The 17,998-nt window shown below is 42.3% G+C and overlaps 1 protein-coding gene and 1 long non-coding RNA gene across 5 annotated transcripts in view; one reads left to right on the forward strand and one right to left on the reverse strand.

Moving 5' to 3' along the window:
• Nucleotides 1–1,929: 1,929 nt before the first annotated feature.
• TPCN2 (two pore segment channel 2) overlaps nucleotides 1,930–17,998 on the reverse strand; it is a gene marked incomplete at its 5' end in the record, with an annotated part of 60,341 nt that continues 44,272 nt past the window's right edge. Inside the window, 3 exons of one of the 4 annotated variants that reach the window (XR_014590410.1) lie at nucleotides 1,930–2,025; nucleotides 8,094–8,195; nucleotides 15,418–15,544. Of the gene's footprint in view, nucleotides 2,026–8,093; nucleotides 8,196–15,397; nucleotides 15,545–17,998 lie in introns of all 4 variants that reach the window. The other 3 variants (XR_014590412.1, XR_014590409.1, XR_014590411.1) reach the window with 3 other exon arrangements.
• On the forward strand, nucleotides 10,768–17,110 carry LOC310910861. The gene is made up of 2 exons (XR_014590413.1): nucleotides 10,768–10,877; nucleotides 16,790–17,110. It is a non-coding gene; the product is annotated as an uncharacterized lncRNA (long non-coding RNA).

A 17,998-nucleotide genomic window follows, 5' to 3' on the forward strand; every position in this document is an offset into this window, starting at 1 on the left:
GAGAGGAAGGCTCAGCCAAGGGATGAGTATACAAAATCAGGATTAAGGAGGAATCCTTGGGAGGTGCACCAAACAATGTCTTTTTATACCTACAGATTCCAAAAGCTGCTGAGTTTAAAGGGACTGCTCCTTTCTACTAGCAAAGATTTTGCTGAAAAAATGCAGCAGGCTGGAGAAAACATATAAATAAATGTATACATGTCATTAGAGTCACCTACAGTTATAGGAAAAAGGATAAAAGGGGCCCAAAAGGTCTACCTGCTTGTCCTAAAGCAAAATCAACTATGTTATTCCTGACAGCTGTTTCTCTAACCTGCTCTTCTCTTTTAAGAGACCCACACAGATGAGAAGAAAGGAAATGGTCATCTCATCTGAAAGGGATTTCAGCAGGAAAAGCAGTTTGATGGACTGTTCAGTGCCTCTACTGCTGCAACACAACCCCTGCAAGACACGGGCTCCACAGCATGCACTCACTTGGGCAACTGGCTCATTTTGTAGCTGTATAATTAATTATTGGTTGAGGTGACCATACCTAATTTTTGGGGTTTTTTTTTTTTTTTTTTAGAGAAGCAGTATCTTTGTACCAACCCCTCTGGATGGATGCAAGGAAAGAGCATCTTTTGTGACAACTCTGTTCCTCCGGTGTGGGCAATGATGCCGTCTGTGCTCCAGACACCAATTCCAGCATCAGCTGTAACCCAGCACATCCCATGCCTTGGCCATCCCTCGGTGGCTATTTCAGGAATGAATTAGGGGGCTCATTCCAGCTCCAAAGGGAACAACAGGTGCCTCCTCCTCCTTCTCCTCCTCCTCCTCCCTGGGCTGAGAAGCGGCTCCCAGCTCCGCGAGGTGTCCGAGGCAGACCGGAGGCGGCCCATCCCTGGCGCCTGGCAGCGGGATGTGCCCGGGACAGCCTCACACAAAGCCGGGGAAGTTTCTTCCAGGCCGGCTGCCCGGGCAATGGCAGCAGCTCCCCTGGCTCCGCATGCCACGGCTGTCAGCTTGGCACCCTGTGTTTATTCACACGCAGGAATGCTGCCCGGGATGGAAAGGATTGGTGCTTTCCTGCTTGGATTTCGCTTCTCTCAGGATAGATTTCCTTCCACCCACGGAAAATTGATGGCACGGCGGCGTGAGCGAGGAGAATTTAAATGCCAGATGAAAAGTGGTGTGGCTGGATTTTAGAAAATGCAGTTTAACACGAGGAGTTGTTCTTCCTCTCTTTTTGCAAAGTATTTTGAGAATGAGTGAGGAAAAGCACCATGTAAAGCCTATACATTGAGCATTATTATTTGGATTTTCCCAAATTTACTTTTTCACACAACAGATGTTCCTAATGTCTGGCACCATTTTTAATGATGTGCCTTTTTTGAAGAATGTGTGCTGTATCACCCATAAAAGCATCCTCTCTGTTCAGAGTTTATTTTGTTAAAATCGTTTTTCAACTAGTCATCTCTCTAGGGAACAATGACATGATAGAACTGTATTTCTGACGGGTGATATTTTATTACTAACATATGTTTTCATCAGATAACCAATATTACTACCCTATTCTGATATAAATATTTATTAAAATCCTCTCATTTGAAACTATTTCCAAGACAAATTTCATATTTTGCTTTTAAATTATCACATAATTAATTGTGCTGGTAAATGCCCATTGAAGGGTAGTTTAAGGGAAAAAGAAGTACATATTACGCAGTCTTGTTGACTTTTAAAATGTAAGGCATCAAATTTTACATCTCATTCTCCAGTTCCCTTATAAAGCAATCTCCTAAAACATCATCACATTCCCAAAATTCTAAAATATCAAGTAAACTTACAAGTGACAATACAACAATAATCATAAACCACCCACCATTAGGATCAGTTTGAAATACACCCCAAAACATCAGTAAATTAGAATTTTAAAATAGGATATTTGACTTACTACATTTTCCACGCATTGAGAAGTCAGGATATCTATGAAAGGAAACAGCAAAGAGTGGCAGGTGTTGGCAAGGCTAATAAGTTCTGAGTTCCTCGCTAAAAAAAAAAGGAAAAATTTGAGAACAGAACTTATCTGTCACAATCACGTTCCTTCTACAGTTATCAGAGTCAAAAAGGCACCTTGCTCCAGGTTACGTATGTGAAACCTCCTGAGCAAGCATTCTACATCACACTGAAAACAAAATGCCACTTAAAGAGAGCCAGATCAAGTAGTCACCGCTTTAGAGGACAAAAATCTGACATTCAGAGTCAATTACTGCCCCACAAAACTTGTGATAACGTGCACATATCAAGATCACTCAATGTTGCATTGAGTCAAAGCAAAGTCAACACCTGCCCCGCTGGTTTTCTCCTGGAAAATCCCCAGCAAACACACTCCTCCCACTACAGTCAGTTCAGAATGCCCATTTCCATGATCAAGAGCAACAAGGACAGAAAGAAGATACTACATTTGTTATAAATTTCATCCCTTAAGACTAACTCCAGCCTCCATAAAACCAGAGGTGTTAGTAAAACTCCAGCTCATCCTCAAAGGTGTCAAAAGTGAGATTTAAACGCAACAAAAGAGCACAGGAAACAACAATAAAAGTGAAGGCAAAGGACTAGAAGGAAATGAAATGAAACAAAACCTTACAAATCAGTCTTAAAAGTGATTATATGAAGGAAGACACCTGTGTTACCAAAAAGACGTGATGACACCCCTGCTGTCATTCCATGGCCACCTCCATGTGCTGCTGGATGGGGCAATGGTCAGCAGGAGACACCTTGGTCCCTTTCATTGATGGGAATTTCTTACTAGGAATGTGACCAGAACATCACCCAGCAGTAGCAGAATAGATCATACACACCCCATGATACTTAATGGCACCAATCAATTAAAAGATTAGTAATGCCCAAAATGTCCACTTAATTGTGGTGCATTAGGTGGTGTAACATGTGGTGCATCCATGTGGTGGAACAAATATAAAAATACAAAAATACTTCATGACTCCACAGAAAAAATCAGGGATACATATTTAAGACTGATGTTATAAAGTTCAGAACAGCTTGATATCAATTATTATCTCCTTAATTATTACCTCCTTAGTGATCAGAGAGACTATACACAATTTGCTAAGTTTTCACACTCAGCTAGACACCTACTTTTTGGGGTAGAAAGAACCTCAGCGGTTTTTGCTGGGGAAATTAAGGAATTATCACTAAATTTGACGAGGCACAATGATCTAGCCCTAAACCAATGTTTCCTTGTGCTCTCCTTCCATCAGTAGATTCTTTTCCCCCACTGAACTAATAGAATTGCCATTAATACAGCAGAGAATTTAATGAGTACTATTTTTGACAAAACAACGTTTCAACAAAATGCCAGTTTTTCAAACACAGAAAACTGGCAAAATGCGCCTCAGTTTTGACAAAGTGTTTGCCAAGAGCTGCTTTGCAGATCCCTAAAATTCAAGATCAGCACAATCCAGACAGATCACAGTCTTCAAACATTATGCAGTCAAGGCACTCATGCATAAAACCACAGTTTGAGCCTTTTGATGAGTGCTATGGTCACCTATCTCTGGGCTATTCCCAAGCCCCACCCCCCCCCCCTTTGATTTAATATCCTTGTTTCCTTTTCACTGTGCACAAACCAGACTGGGACTTTCAGAAGTATCACAGGATGAAAAACTCACTTCCTTCTCATCTGCAACCCCATGTCTCAGATTGTTTGGATGATGCTCTGCCTGCCTGTGCCGTACCAAAAAGAGTTCAGACTCAAACTTTCCTCTGGTTTACAAATAAATTTGGATGTCCTGGTCATCCTTTGTTTTGACAGCACAGACAGAAGCGAACAATGACACAGCTGCCATTTTCCTACAAGGTCCACCTTATAGGTGACAAACTTAACAACTAAAGAAAAAATCAAATTTTCTAAAAGTAGCCATAAGCAAAATGTGCTTTGGCGAACTACAGACCTTGGAAACGACTTGAAGATTATATCACCCCACTCATAAAATGCAGTTATTGAAAAGAACTGTTATCCTTTATAAGTGATGGAAGGCAAACATTTCACATGCTGCACTGACGCTGATCCAAACCTCATTTTTTCTCTTCAAAAATGAAACTCGGGCTTTCAGCAAACTACATTGTGTTTTGAAGGAGTTTTTCATTCTACTGGTAACAGGTTATCCTGCTTACTTTTAAAGTCTCTTTGCACACAAAAAGAAGGGGAGCTGGGGCAAAGAAGGAAAGAAAAGAGTCCATTTGAAAAAATTACACTGCTAGATTACAAGAGTTGAAAGCTGGTATGTAACTTTGCTCCGGGTGATCAAACTGCTAATCAGGAATGCTGTCGGGAACAGAATGGAATTCCAAATAAATTAGCCATGTCCAAGAAGCCAATACAACACAGGATTAAGGCTTACAAAGAAAACAAATTTATTCAGCCTACTTTATCAGAATTCTTAATAATGTGTACTACTTTTTCTCATCGCAGTCTGAGTTGTTCCACTGGAACAGTGTGGAGAAGGAAAAATGAGTCACACTTCATAAATCTCCTACTTGTACAGACACCTAAAAATGTTACATAGAGCAAGTCACACAATGCCATTAGACATAAACACATATGCTTATCACAGCCAAGGGAGAAATGTGCAGATTTATTTCTCCAACTTTATTTCCGAGGCACCTGACCAAGGAAAAGATGCTACACACTTCTGTGAAAATCCATAAAGCTGAAGGAAAAGGTCAGAACTTCATTGACCTCCATGCTAAAATGAGGTTCAACACAATATACATATTGAACAACTAACTACAAAAATAAATCTCTCTCCTCTACGACAATCCCATTGCATCATATTTTTTATCAAGTATAACAAGAAAAATTTGCAGTGCTGTGCCTGAGGTACTGTCTGCAACTCAGAGCATATTCTGCTTTCACCTCTGACAGCATCCCAGAGAAACTCCTCATAACAACTTATGCCAAAATCACAGGAACATTAAAAGTCCTGCTTGAGTTCCTGCCACTCTTTGAACCGGAACTTCCATCTTTATCAGATTGGTTTTCCTCATCTGTGAAATGGAGATTATAATAGGCTCTTACTGTGCAGTAATTTGGAGACAGAACTAAATTTTTGAAGCATTTTTGTAACAATAAAATCTTTAAAAGGAGATTAAATGCTCACAAGAAGTACTTCATGCAGAATCTAGACACATAGAAAGAAATCTTCCTGCAAGAGAAGTGCATGTATCATCTTGGCTTCTGAAAAAATTAGGTAAACCATAAACAAATTCTCACTTCAAGCCATATATTGTCCAGTGCACTTATTCACTGGAAAATAAGAGGCTGAGGACAATACCACTTGTATTTACACAACTCTGCCATGTTTCCCTGAGAATATGTGTATGCAGGGACTTCCTATAACAGAATTCATTGAGCAAATCACCAGCTGAGTGTGAGTGTTGGGGATTCACCTGCCTGGTGGTTCCCAGCCATGGCACTGCCCTGCTTTCCAAATGGCCAAACTGCACGAGCCATTTCAGAGCCATGGTTGGTGTGTTAGGTATTTTCTAAATAATTTTTGTCCCAGAAAAGGGGGACTCCCTGTAAGACACCAGTTGCATCCCCTCCCCTTCCCATAATGAAACAAATTAAATGCTATTTACCACCACCACTGTATCTAGTATTTTATTCAAGCACATGTTTTATCAAGTGTGACTTACATTTATTTTGCTTTCAAGTGTCTTCTCCTCTCTGTAAGAAGCTATTTGCATAAATATGGAAAGAAAAGCATATATTCCCAAATCCCCTTCTCTGGAATTGCCCCTCCAGAGAGTGAGGGACAGATGATATAAGCCATTGTTGTACCACTAAGACATATGGCTGGAAGGGTTCTTTATATACCTCAATGCCTCCATTAAATGCACATTAAAATAATATTTGATTTTAACAAAATATTTTAAACTAAATTTAAACTATGCTGTTTGCTCAGAAAAATAAACCAAGAAAGCAACAAGCACAAACTTCGTATGAAGACCAAGGAAAAGTGCTGATTTCTATTTTCAAAAGAAATTGAATAAAAACCAAATTTTTATTATTAACTACTGAAAGAAAAGATCTGATTCAGGGAACAGCAGAAAAGGACATTTCCCCAGATATTAAGAACATGTCAATAAATTCTTTCAAGTCATTTGATACAACAATTGTGGCAAATGAACTACTGGTGTGTTACCTTTTTCTACCTTGACCTGCCAAACAGGGCTGTGTATACTCTGCATTAATGGATGATTCACAGGCTCAGGCTGAGCACACGTGCAAGGGTTTGAAGAGCTGGGGTGGAATTCTGCATTTCCAGGATACAGACGCTGGATTTCTAAGGGAAGAAAAGGAGGATGGCTGCTGGCAAGGAGCAGGGCTGCTCCACTGACTCGCTCTGGGCTGATTGCAGGCCAAGGAGATGCGTTCTGGGTTACCACACTAAATCCTGGCTTCACAAAATAATGTCTTAAGCTGCAGTTTGATCAGCAAGTGCAAATCTCCTCTTGTACCCTGAAAACAGCATGCTTGAGGTGCATCTGAGATAATTTATTTTTTTTCTTTTTTAAAAAACACAGAAAATAAAGCAAGTAGGTGAAAGGTAACTGTATCACTTTACAGACACAAGCTACCCTCTGATTACAACTAATTAAGATATTCAGCAGCCTTAAAACAATACCTTTTTTTAATCAATGTACCCAGACGGCATTCACAGCTTTTTGTGATGACAAATGCCCTTTGAAAGAGTTAATAGGCAAAGGTTTGTACTGGCAATGAATAGGGCTACCTTTAATTGATCCAAGAGCCTTAGAGAGCCGTCTTATAGCATGATGATGTATTTGGGTTGCAAGTAGGCCAAAATAAGCATAAAGAAAATCTGTAAGACCATGAGACCTTTCATTTTTTTCATTGCAGGGAGGGAGAGGAGGGGGGGAACTGCTGGGGAAAATGAGAGAACTATGATGGGGTTATCTTTGTGCTCTGGCACTTAAAATAGATAAAACGACAGAAATTTTGAGGAAAAGAGAGGAAGTGATCAGGCCATAATTCTTAGAATAAACGTCAAGATGTACGGAAATGTACAAAACAAGGCTTCTTCAGAATTAAAAAAAAAAAAGCCATGAAAAAAAGAGGAGATGACCTAATGGTATAAAGAAACATTGATTAAAGAAATACCCAGAGGGAGAAAGATATTCCATCAGTTTTAACAAACACTGCATGGCCCTGCATTCCCTCTCAACTTCTCAAGTAAGGGGAGAAAAAAAAATGTCTGTAGAAGAGGTAGTCACATGGATCCATTTATAATTTTTCCCCTTATTCCCTGCTCATCTTTTGCATGGTTTTGTTCAAGATGTAGAGGAAATGTGCACACTAAAAGTGACTCACAAAATTAAACATGATAGGTTAAGCTGTAAACATTTTACCCTGAGTAGACAAGAAAAAACAAAATAATCATTTTTATAAGGGATATAAAATCCATTCAGTCATCTTTTTTTTCTTTATGAGACTGATTATACATTAATATTACCTAGTAATAAGGGAAGCAGTCTATCCATGCTTACACTAGTCTTTCATCAGAAACTCAATTTTGGCAGAATCCCTCCCTTACACAGCAAAAGCTAAACAGATTTCCTTGAACTTTCACAGGTGCAAACTTTATGTCAAGGTAGAATTTTTCTGGAAAGTCTGAGGCAAATCAGACAAGAAAATTCCTAGTCTAAAAGACTGATTTCAAATGGAATTACTGTGCAAGCCTCCTATCAACAACTCTGTATAAAAAAATCTAATAGAAAGTTGTTGGCACCTGAGATTTTCTTAGAAGACAGGTATGGGAGGAGCCAGGAAAAAACAGTTGACATTGCTCCTTAAAAACAAAGGAGCAGAGCAATAAAATATCCTGCTCCATTATATGCACCCAGATGCATTAGGAAAAGTGAATCAAGTCCAGTTTCAATGTGGAACACAGAAGCTGTTCTTCATCCTGTCCATCCCAGAGCCATGAACGAGCCCTCTTCCAGCAGCCACTCAACAGGAAAAGGTACAGAGCCTCCATTGTGGTCTGGGTAAAAATGAGGATTGAACTCACCTCTCCAAAGCAAAAGAACTCAAATAGGATTCTCAAAACAGCAATACATTCCCCCCTTAGGAACATTTGCCTCCTGTGAGTCTTCCCCTATGGTACAAAGCTCTGAGGAAAAGAACAGATATAAAAAACTTCACATCAAAAACTTCCAGACATTTTCCCAATTAACCATTCCAAGCCCACATCACCAACCACCACAGAATTACCACCATACCAAAGTGAGCACCAGCTGCATGCTTCCAAAAAAAAAAGAACCCTCACTTCAGGGCACAAACATCACCAGATGTGGACATGTGGACAATGGCAACCTACTATGGAAAGTGGAGACAAGCTGTGCACATCCTTGCTTACCTCTGTATGAAGAGACTCAAAATAACATTTATATTTTGTGTTTTGAGTTGCTTTCATTAAAAAAAAAAAAAAAAAAAAAAAAAAAAAAGAAAAAAAAAGTGAGAAACTCTTCTCTCCTTGTTACATTCACTTTCAATTCAGACTCCCAGAGTCTTCCTTTGCAGCTTAAAGCCAAAATGCTTTCCACCCTATCAGGTAACATGTAAATTCTAGTTACCAATGAGTTTTCTGAAAAGTAAACAAATAAATAAAAAATTAAGATATAGAAGGATGTTTAAAGGATATCAAGTTCTTTAGAAACAATTTAAAATTAACTGCTTTTTATGCAGGGGACAGCAGATGGATTGCCCATGCCACTCTCCCCAAGCATGGTGAAGCACCAGTGTTTCATAAAATAGAAGTCAATCATATCACAAAGTAACTATGCCCAATAGCTTCCTATTTGACAGGGGAAAAAAATGGCCTTTATAGGTCCCTTCCAATCAACTCTACGATTCCATTCTATGAACTGGTACAATCAGCTTGCTTTTAGGACACTCTATACTATTGAAAATGGAATTTCTGCTGCTGCCCTTAGGGACAGCCTACAGAAAAAGAGCCAATACCCAGATCCTGCTCACACACGTTCAGTTTCACCAAAGAGCACACTGGGAAGGGCACCTTGGTGGCAAATACCAGCAAAATCTGAGCCATTTTCCCAAACTAAACACCCAAAGGGTGTTTACAGGTCTGTTTGTTTACACAGAGACAAAACACATCCCACCTGGAAGCATCAGTGGGAGCCAACAGAGCCCCACCAGGATGGCATCTCTCCACAGACCCAAACTGACCACCAATGCCAGAACTATAAGAATATCCCATCTGTGTGCTGATCTTTGACCAAGCAAATACTGTACTGATGAGAAACTGAGGCGTAGAAAGTCTGAATACAAAATGAACCCAGATTTTCCAAGGGGCATTTATTTTACAGCTGCCTGATAAAGCTGAGAGAAACAATATTTTTAAAGCCAGTTCATGTTGTATTCTTGAAGGCATTTCTGTATTTGGTTAATTTTCAGCCCTGCTCACACCTGCACACGCACACTCCTGGAACTGTTGAAACAAAGACTTAAAGGTGGGGAAAGCTGGTGAAAAAAAGAGAAATGGGTTTTCCAGTGCCAAAGATGGACTCAGTTTCAGAGAGAAAAATTAAAACTCATCAGTTTTTGGCCCTCATGCCAGTGCTCAGACAAAAGTTTCCCAGGTTCCTTATAAACTGAAAAAACCCTCCTGAATAATTATATTTTTTAAAAGTCGTCTCCAGCAAGCTTTACCTAAGAGCCAGCTGAGTCTCCTTGCAAAATGTCTTGTTTAACCGAGGTTTAACTAGACTGTCATCTACAATCCCAGGCCCGAATAGAGAGAAATAAAACCCACAATGTTTTCCCAAAGGAGGCAGAAGGAGTTTCCACGCTGTATCCTAAGAGGCAACAGGCACAGATAAAGTCGTGCTTTCAGCTCCACCGGTATAAATCCTCAGGAACTCCACGCTGACAGAAACCTCCACCCTAAACTCTCCAAGGACTCTCCTCAGCTCAGCTGAGGATACTAAGGAAGCCAACTTTGATCCTCTTTCTTTTTCTAGAAATCTGCTTCACAATTCAACACCTTTGATGTAAATCTTTCAAAAGGCTGCGATGGCATCAACTCAGGGCCGGGATGGAAGGAAATGCGTTTCCGACTCCTCTGTGGGGGGACCATTGGGAGGAGGGTTAATAGCCCTGGGCATGCGATCAAATTAAGGTTTGTGCCAGTTCCCCCGGGCTTTCCCTTGCCATCCCCAGGCTGGGCAGCTCACCCTCATCTCCTCACCAAAAGACAGCTCTTAAGCGGAAGCACGACAGACCGCCGGGAGGAAAACAGAAAGATCATCACACAACTAACTTATATGGACAAAGTATGAACCAGGCCGAGGGAGGGAAGGAGGGAGGGAGCCTCCGATAGCTTCACCTTGGGAGCGACACAAACTTAATGCACGTCCAGCTTAAAAGCCGGGAGGTGGCGGGGCGGGAGCGGGGGGAGCTGGAATCCGGACCTTCCCAACATGTGGATGGCAGCCCCGAGTCTAAACAAGGCTGGAGTTAGCATTCAGAGCACACAGCCCGGCAGAGTATGGGAAAGGGAGAGAGCAGCCCAAAGAGCTGGCGCCACGAACTGACGAGCAGAGCGCAAGTGATAAAGATTTACTGCGAGAGAGGAGGAAACAGTCCGCTGGCCCGATTAGAGCTGTGAATACCGAGTTGTTCAGGGAGGATTTTGCAGCTGACTGATCACAGGCTGTCGGAGCAGGCCTCGGACAACAGCTGCAAGGCTTGCTGGGCTGCAGAAACAAAAGGCGCCTAGCACGGTGCAAAGAAAGAGTTGACAGGTTGTTGTTAGCAGTGGCAAATGTGTGAGGTATGTCACTGTGTGTGAGACGGGCCGGGCTGGGGCGGTGGGGAAGAAGGAGGGCAAGAAGCACAGGCAGCACTCGGAAAAAGAGGGGGCGTCGCGGGGGAAAGGGAGGGCAGGGACACAGGCTTGGGCAAAGCGTTTTCCTAAAATCAGGCCGGTGTTTGTAAGGAGGACAATCACAAGGTCTGTTTACTGCTGCCAAGATGAATTAGCCCATCGTCTCATTTATAGGACGAATCCGGTGGCGCAGACTATAAGGTGCACGGCATTAAAGGGACTAATTAGACGATTCTGGCAAATCTGAATTAAGACCCTTTCTTTCTTTGAAAGCTGGAAAGCATTTCTCAGGACTCCAGTCAGATGGCTTAGGTTTTGTTGGGCCTTTTCTTTCTCTTCTGAGAAGGGATATCTTGTGCAATTCCCTAACTCACAAGGGTCTGCTCTAAATTCTGCTCTGAGCTTCAGGAACAGTTGTTAGGAAGCTGCTGGCATTTACATCACATTTTAAAAGGTCCAAACGAAAATCCCGGATTCTGCAGGAATTCAGCTCCCAGATCAGGGACAAATTTTACAGCTGTTCCTTCCTGGGCTAAACCAGAAGCCCACATGAGAACATACCTGAGCTAAGAGCCTGCAGCTGAATCCTCATTCACACACACAAAACAAGCGAGATTTTTCAAAAGCTGGCTTCTAATCTGACACCCACCCCCCCCTCCAAAGCCAGTGCCTGCAGCCAAGTGCTTTTCCCAAGCAGCTCTGAGCTTTCTGGAGCCATGGTTCACTAAGCGTGTGAGTGCTGGGCAGGAATGTATCAATGAAACTCCAGAGATGATCAAAGACAGGAGCTGGAGAACAGGAGACCTCACTTTCAGCTCCCTGTTTGGCAAGTTTAGGATTCAGTTCTTGGAGTCTGGCAACATTTTACTCCGATTGTGACCAAAACAAAGTGTTCCAAACACCTCTGAAGCAGTGGTGCATGCTGTTTGCACACAACCACTATATTACAGTGGTCACTATTAAAATGTTTTACAAGCAGTTAAGGTTACCATGGCGTTCACAGCATACTCATAGAAGGGGAATAGCATGAAAATCACAGAAACATCCAGCACTGCAAGCTGCAAATATCAGATGTTTCATAGCAATTAGTGACGCCCTGCAAAGGATAGGCTCCTTGCATTTTAACACACGTATCTATCACCAACAAATAGGAGACACTAAGAAAGTGCAGTGGCCTTTATAGTGTTCAATCAATTACACAAACAAACCTCATTCTGATTTTTCTCTTCTAAATGGTCTCTGGGACCCAGTTAGGCTAGTCCCAATGGGCAGCACTTGATACACTGTAAAGAGAATTCAGAACAAGAGGCATTTCAAGTCTTCTAACACAGCTCCATTCTCCCAAAATATATATTAAAAAACCAACCCAGTGTGCAGAATACTCCATCTAGGGGCAGAAATGTGACTCAGAATTTCCTTAGCCTTTGCTTTGACATGTGTTAACCTCATTCTACCAGGTCTGAGTGCATGATAAATAATCAGACATTTCACAGAGGTTCCAAATAGCTCTTCCTCAGTATGAGTCCATAGATTTTTACTTGTTATTATTTTAAATACGGAGCTTCCAGCTTGAGTTTCCGCTTAACAGTGATGAAGAACACAGGCACTACTTTTATACATCTACTAGCAACTGGTCTATACTTTAAACTGCAAATATTATCTTAGGAACAATTTATAATCCATCATCCCCATATGCTCGAAGTTTTCAGCTGAATAAGGGTGGCCAGTGAGCTCAACTAAAAAGAATAATGAAATGCCTGCAGGACTACTTGTGTAACTATATTTTTGGATGTAATTGTACTTCTGCTGGAGTCAAAGCAAAGCCTGAATTTGACTGCAATGGGAGCAGAAATAATTTGTGGCAGAAGTATACTTCTGAATCACAAATTCTCTCTGTAGCTGGACAATTCAATATCATTTATGATTAATGAAATTTGTTCACCAAATGTATTTGACAGCAATGTATACAGTAGACAGAAGCAACAATCCACAGGCTCTGAGAAAACCCTGAAAACACAAAATAATCCCCTTTAAGAACTTTTTTTTTCTTTTTGGGGAAAAAATTAGTTGCAGAAGTATATCAAGCCTTGCCTCCCAATGATGCTTTCTTTATACAAATCGCTTTCAGCTGACAAGTCCTCACTGATTTTCCATAGTCAGCAACGGGTTACGGCTTGGCCATAATGTCACAGCTTTCCACTTCACTGTGCCTTGCTCTTTGTCTCTCTGGTACAGAGAGGCTGCTTCTGAGGCTGCTGTAACACTCTGGAAAGTAATCAAATTACTTCCTACATTTGCTCTCCTTAAACACCTCTGTTTGATCCCCTCCAGTCTTCCTGTTCGGCCTCTCAGTCGCGAACCTCATACTCCATAAACGCAGAGGTTAGAATTTTCTAGACACCACTTTAATTTTTCAAATAGCAATCCAATTACTGAGCAAATTGGCACATGTGCCTGGTTACATAGTGACTTGGCACTGCCTCCCACTCGCTGCTGGCAGTGATGAATGTGTTCCCCCCCAGCCCTCCTCATCTATCTGTCCCAGCCTCCGAGCCAACACCAGTGACCACATAAGGAGAGTGCCTGGCAGCTGCAAGCCCGAGGTGCCAAGAGGCAGATTGTGTTCTGTAGCAGCAGGATCTGGGTCTGTGACTGGCTTCCTGGCTAGTCTTTTATAAGACCTTTTCCATGGCCTCTAGGTTGGCTCTAATGAAGCCTGTAGAAATGCCTGCAGGGAGCTGGTATAGAAGTGAGTTAAGTCAAAGGTTTAATTTAGTTTCTAAAGTGAAGTGAATGTATATTGGCCTTCTCTTTCCACCCTGCAATTATATTCCTGCCACATTTATGTGAAAATACAGTATTCAGTCAACAATAGGAGTGCATTCCTGGGTATGTCTGCACCACACATTGGGGCAAAGATCCCCAAGCCAGTCTCAATTAACTTTGCTGCAGAACCAGGAGCAATATAGCCGTGTTTGCTCGCTGTGACACCCGAGCTAATTAACTATGTATGGCAGTAACAGAGCTTTACTGTTTCTGGCACCGAGGCTGCTGCCCCTGTGTGGTAAACTGCTACAGACATGCCAGCTCACTTGGAGGTAACCAGAGGGCTCCCCAGCCCAGTGCTGCTCTGCACTGCCCAGATATGTTTAGGAACACTCCAGGAACTGGCAGGAATTTGTTGGCCATCACGTGAGAGTGGCGAGGCTACAGATGTGGTTACAGTAAATGTGGACGGTTCCACTTCCATCCCAGTCACATTCTTTTATTACTCGCAACATGATGGTCACAGAGCATCTTTAAGTAATGTGCTGAGCATCTTGAGCAGCATCTGTCACATGTGCTGCTTTCTAAATATCTCACTTCCTCCTCCAGGGGCAAAAAAGCTGGAAAAAGATATTTTAAAGTCTCACATTTACTTTTTTTTTTCCTTCCCTCCCCCCCAAGAAATTTGGGTCCTAGTCATAAGTGAACTTCTTTACACTATTTAAAAAGCCATTTTCAATTATGGCAGTGAAGCAGATAAGAACTTTCCCACAACAGGATAGCTTCTCCCCATCTGTTTTTTTTTAATGATCCCCAAGAAATTAACTTTCTTAAAACAAATGAGTGCAGGTTCCAACGACCAGAGATGCACTATGATCCCTGTAATTCAAACAGGCTTTGGTGAAGGTAAAAACTAAGCACAACTTGCCAGCTATTCCTCTTTCGGAATTCCACTTCAGGCATACCAAGAAGCTACTGGAGAGAATCAGAGTTATTTGGCCAGCAAATTTCTGATGCAGATGGTAGTCTGGAAAATATCTGAGTGGACTCTGAACTGCACACACAAGAATACTTCACCGAGTTTGCTTGCTTGGACTTTACTGTATGAGTTGCACTTTATGGGTACAGTTGTTTGTTACTGATGGAGTGTTTCCTTTCCCTTTATATTTTTTCCCCTAAATCAGGTGTTTTGACAGAGGTACTTAACGAGATGTACTCAGAGGTACTCAATGAGTGGTTGGATTACATTTAATTAAATCATCTGTCTTTATAATTCAAGAGCCTTTACCAGTGCTCATCTGTGGGTAGATAAGAAGCCTAAGGTCTTCTGTTGTCTTCCTAGATAAACAAGTCATGTTGTGATTCCAAGAACCACCATAAGTATGCAAGGACTTTCTCTTCAAACCTAATCAATCACCCCAATTCTCAAGACTGACTGCACACCAGGCACCAAACACAGTGATAAATTTTAACACACGCACCCCTTGAGCTATCCCTCTGCACAAACACCCACAACTGTGATGCAGCGTGGATTTTAATTAACTGTTTGATATCTGAGCGTGACGTTTTTCCTCTGTCTTTCCTCTCAGTCTTTTCCATGACTTCACATGGGTTACTTGGAGTCACTTTAAACAAACACCACTAAATTCTGAGGGCACCAGGCAAGGTGAAGTTACATGCATTGCTGGTAGGCTTCATACCGTCTCTCAGAAGTCTGTACCTCTGCATTCCAGTGATGTCCAAGAGAAAGATAAAAAACCCGGAGCTTAGATGAAGTGCAACCCCATTGCCATCTTCAATACCTTCCATGGGAGCTGGACATCGGACCCACACTCCTGGCCACAGGCCTGTAGGACATAAAGAAGAGTTAGTTAATCCAGAACGGCACACGAGCATGTGCCTCTCATCAGGCATGTGAATGCCCCAAACATGCCAACATTGTTGTAGCCAAGCTGTGCTGGAGCTAAGCATGCACTTAAGCGCTTTGCTGGATGGCAGCCATTTACAGATGTACAATCAGTACAGAGACATGGAGGCAGAGACTTCCCTCAATGGGTCCTCTGAATTCTCTTCCTGAAGACACATACTTGGTTATTTCAATTCACATGTTAAGAAAACCAAATACTCTTCTTCTGATTACATCTCAGACACTGACATATCCATCATTTTTCCAGGAGTCCTTAATTTACCATACTTTTTAAAAATTCAGGGCCAGACAAACAACTGAAAATCAAATGCAGACAGTAGGTGGATTCTGACAGGACAGAACAGAACTGTCCCAAGCTCCTGTTTGCCTCTTGCTTTATCCTTGATTTGTTTGAAGATGCTGGTGGATGCTTGCCTGCATGTAATGATAACTGTTAACAGCAGCTTGATGAATAAGAGAAGAGAAAGTGGAAAAGAAAACAATAGGAAAGGCATTAAGGGCACTAAGTCATTCTTTCTGGGACAGGCATTAGGCATATGTTCCCTACTCCAGTCCCAGTGCAATCAAAGCTGTCCTGTGCCACTGCCAAAAACTGCAACAGGTGCCAGAAGATTACAGCATTGGTTAAATCCACTCTTAAGGCACCAGCTCAGGGACTGATCCAAATCCCAGGAGCCAATGAACATCTTCCTCCAGATGTCAACTGTTTTCAAATAGTTCCCCTCTTATTTCCAGTGCGATGCTGGGGAGGGGCAGGGGGATAAATAAATTTGGCTGCCAGGAGGCAATGCTCTGATTTCACCACTGCCAGCCTGGACAGGTGCCAAAGTCACGTACAGCCACTCAAACACATTTGTAAGGTAATTAATATTTTATATTCACAACAATAAGAGAGCTCCATTCACACGGAACTATTAAGACAGTTTCTGGTTCCATTCTTCCCAGCACATTATTACAACAACTCCATGCCAGCAGCAGCCACATGGCCTAAAGGTGCCAAGCTGGCAAGGATCCTCTCTCTCAGCACTTGGCATCCAAAGCCCTTGGCAAAGCCCTCAGCAGTTGTGCTTGGCTGCCTTTGGATCCGTCATGTGGCTGCTGATAGCAGGGGAGGGTGCTGCGTCCCCTGGGCACCATTTCACTGTAACACCTGTCTGATTCGCAGGAATGCGCACATGGAGAGCCAGATCCCTGCACAAATCCTCCCGGAGAGCCACAGCACATGCTCCATTTGTTACTGAAAGGGCTCGTTTCCTCACAACCACTGTGCCTTCTCTTTCTTTTAATTTTTTTTTTTCTTCTCCCCTCTCTCCCCCCTCCTCTTCCCCTTCACATATCTGTATACGGCCCTTAGAGGGTCCTACATCCTGCCATGCATTCCACATGTGTTGGAGGTTTCCTCTGTGAACAAGGAATACAAAACATTGCCTTTTTGTATATAATGAAATCTCATATTTTACTGTGCTCATATAAAACCATTTCTTTGACTAAGACTCTTTTTATTTGTGACATTTTAATGATCTACAAATGTTTGGTATAGATGAAAGGAAATTATTATTTCCAGGTCACCTTGCTGTAATATTTTTTGATAGGCACCATAATTCCAATTAAATTGAGTAATAAGGGAGGGGGAAGCCCTTCAAACATTTAAAGTGCCACTGAAGCAGAAATATTTTTAGGGGAAAACATAAAACCAAGCACATACATCTTCTACCACAAGCTATGAGATATTGGAGGAGCATAGATAAGAAAATTCAAAGCCCTTTTTTCTTCTGGGGACCATTCAAACAAACACAGACCGTAAGAATGCGACTGTTCCCCACAAACACGCCACAGTTTTGTGTCACAGAACTAGGGTTGACTTGGGCACAAATTTATTGAAATACTCCCAAGTCTGGTCCCACAGAGGTACCTGTCAAAAGCACAGCTACCACCCCAAGCTTGGCAGAGGCAGCTCCCCAGGAGCTACGGCAGAGAAGCGCGTTGAGATGTCACAGAGCACCTCCCCAAATCCCTGCCTGTCCCAAAGCACTACCCCCACCAGCCTGCACTGGTTCTTCTGGTACATTCTGACACCTTTGAGCATGGTTATCTTTGGGTCAAACACCCTGAAGCCTGTGAAACACACGCAGGCCTTGGGTTGCTAAGCTCACATCACAAAATAGCTGCTATCGCTCGCTCTGCAGGGAAGGCTCCACGTGCCCATCCCGCCCCAGCTGGAACATCCAAGCACAAGGCATGACTCCTGTGTTCCCCCTCAAGCCATACCCTCTGCCTGTCACCTTGTACTGTGATTTTTGGTTTGTATCAAGCTCAGGACCCACAGACATCAGCCAAGGCCTCCCTGTTCTAGCACTGAACACAAACCCTGCTT

Source organism: Zosterops lateralis (genome assembly GCF_965231275.1).
Source record: "Zosterops lateralis genome assembly, chromosome: 6".
NCBI lineage: Eukaryota > Metazoa > Chordata > Aves > Passeriformes > Zosteropidae > Zosterops > Zosterops lateralis.